Source organism: Littorina saxatilis, linkage group LG9, assembly GCF_037325665.1.
Source record: "Littorina saxatilis isolate snail1 linkage group LG9, US_GU_Lsax_2.0, whole genome shotgun sequence".
NCBI classification, from domain to species: domain Eukaryota; kingdom Metazoa; phylum Mollusca; class Gastropoda; order Littorinimorpha; family Littorinidae; genus Littorina; species Littorina saxatilis.
This window is the reverse complement of record NC_090253.1, coordinates 20,950,163-20,952,662: the sequence shown is the minus strand read 5'-3', so window position 1 is coordinate 20,952,662 and position 2,500 is coordinate 20,950,163. Positions and strand designations below refer to the sequence as shown.

Below are 2,500 nucleotides of genomic sequence, written 5' to 3'. Positions count from 1 at the left end.
CCGACGCAACTCGTTAATCACCGTGCCTAATGACTACTCATCCCAGAGAGGAAAAGCAGAAGCCCCTAAATGAGAGGGGAGGGAACTGGGGACGGGCAGATAACTGTCTGATTTCTCTGATTGCCTCCCTTTGTCTCATCAATCTGTTGTCCTGCATGGGACTGTAGTGCTACTAGATAGTACTGTTCTCTCTCTCTCTCTCTCTCTCTCTCTCTCTCTCTCTCTCTCTCTCTCTCTCTCTCTCTCTCTCTCTCTCTCTCTCTCTCTCTCTCGCTCTCTCTCTCTCACCCCCTCTCTCTCTGGGACCCTCTAAAATACTGCACGGACCCTCTAAAATACTACACGGACCCCCTAAAATCTAAAAGTGGGTGTCCCGGGACGCACTAGGAGGGGCGTCCGTGTGGAGCCCTGCGTTAATTAATAACGCCTTTCTTTCATCTTCGTTCTCTTTGTGCGTGATTCTAATCTGATCACTATCAAAAACCACTATCTCCCAAAATCTCCCTCTCAACGCTTGTTTTCGGTAACTGCATTGTCTAGCGGGTCATATCACGGAAACACTGTGAAATAATGAAACCGGCCGACAAGAAAGCTTACAATTAGGAAAAACGAGTCGCACTAAACGAACAGAAACAATGAGGGTCTATGTTCCTTCGGTCACGAAGCCATAACTGCACTCAGAACACAAAAGCGAGCGTTGACACTGAGAAAGAGACAGGACGCTAACCACTTGCTTCTCTCTGGCTAGCTCCGGAAGTCCGCCATGATGCCTTGTGCGTGCTAGGTAGTCTCACTTCCGGTTTGGCCGACCGCCCTCTATTGGCTGTTTCCGGCATCTGACCCTGACCAGTCTTATCTCCCTTTAGCCAGACTGGAGCTAAGGGAAAGGGGGGGGGGGGGGGGAGGGGCGAGATATCCGGAGGTTGGGGTGAAATGCAATGTTGTCAATATCATTTTGCCTATTTCCCATCCTTGTTGCGCTCGGGGGTTGGGTGGGACAAAATGAGGGATGAGAGGAGGGAGAACAGGTATTTCTGGGGGGGGGGGGGGGGTAGTGATATGCAAATTTCGTCAACATATCAATTAAGCCTATTTTCCAGCCTTGTTGTGCCTGATAACTGTACTTTGTACTATACACATGTTGGCTTGATTTCAAACAATAATCTAGCAAATACAAGAGAGCGAGCCTTCATATTCCTGATGTTCGACATACAATTAAAACATTGTTCGTCTCGATATTGAACTCTGTCAAACTGCAAACTGAATGCAGTTGCACTGTCAATCAAAGCGCCGCAAATCCGACGTTTGCACCCAAGTTTAACTGACATCTATTGAAATCTCTCTGTTCGTTATTATCTGTCTGTCTGTCTATCTGTCTGTCTGTCTGTCTGTCTGTCTGTCTGTCTGTCTGTCTGTCTGTCTGTCTGTCTGTCTGTCTACTGAACAACATGAAATTAGCATCTGAGTTTAGTCAAGGTAATATATTTGTGTTTCGAGAGAACAACAGTAATACCCCCTGCGGGTTAGGGGGAGTCCCATATTGGTTGGGACGAGAAAGAATTTACCCGATGCTACCCAGCATGTCGTAAGAGGCGACTAACGGTTCTGTTTCTCCTTTTACCCTTGTTAAGTGTTTCTTGTATAGAATATAGTCAATGTTTGTAAAGATTTTAGTCAAGCAGTATGTAAGAAATGTTAAGTCCTTTGTACTGGAAACTTGCATTCTCCCAGTAAGGTCATATATTGTACTACGTTGCAAGCCCCTGGAGCAATTTTTTGATTAGTGCTTTTGTGAACAAGAAACAATTGACAAGTGGCTCTATCCCATCTCCCCCCTTTCCCCGTCGCGATATAACCCTGAATGGTTCAAAACGACGTTAAACACCAAATAAATAAAGAAAGAAAGAACAACATTAATATGTACCCAAAAGTTGAGTTTCTCATAACACCAAGTATCCTAACACGTGTCTCTTGTTTCGTGTGCCTGTTGAGCGCAATTGTCTATGACAATCCAGATGTAGGGGTCCTGATTTGGCCTACATGGTCCGCTGGACCCAAAAAGCAACAGCTATCAAATCAAATCAATCCAGATGTATCATGCGTCCACCAACGGATTTAGAGAACGCGTTTTTTGATGAAATTCGCAACAGATGGACCGCGAATGCTAGGTCAACGTTAACGTACTAATGAATGTTTCGCTTTGTCTATAACTAAAGGTTTCAATAAATAACTTGGTTTTACGTTTCTTGGTTATCTTTTTACATTTAGTCAAGTTTTGACTAAATGTTTTAACCATAGATATACACATCTATGGTTTTAACGTTGAGGGGGGAATCGAGACGAGGGTCGTGGTGTATGTGTGTGTGTGTGTGTGTGTGTGTGTGTAGAGCGATTTAGAGAAACCAACTGGACCGATCTTCGTGAAACTTGACATGAGAGATCTTGAGTATGGTATCTCTAGAGGTTTTTATCATTTTTTTGATAAATAGCTTTGATGACG

The 2,500-nt window shown here is 44.3% G+C and overlaps 2 protein-coding genes across 2 annotated transcripts in view; one reads left to right on the top strand and one right to left on the bottom strand.

Moving 5' to 3' along the window:
- LOC138975582 (protein N-terminal glutamine amidohydrolase-like) overlaps positions 1 to 2,500 on the bottom strand; it is a 570,098-nt gene that overhangs the window by 510,452 nt on the left and 57,146 nt on the right. The window lies entirely within an intron of this gene.
- The window catches only part of LOC138975573 (matrix metalloproteinase-17-like), a 96,350-nt gene that overhangs the window by 57,348 nt on the left and 36,502 nt on the right, over positions 1 to 2,500 (top strand). The window lies entirely within an intron of this gene.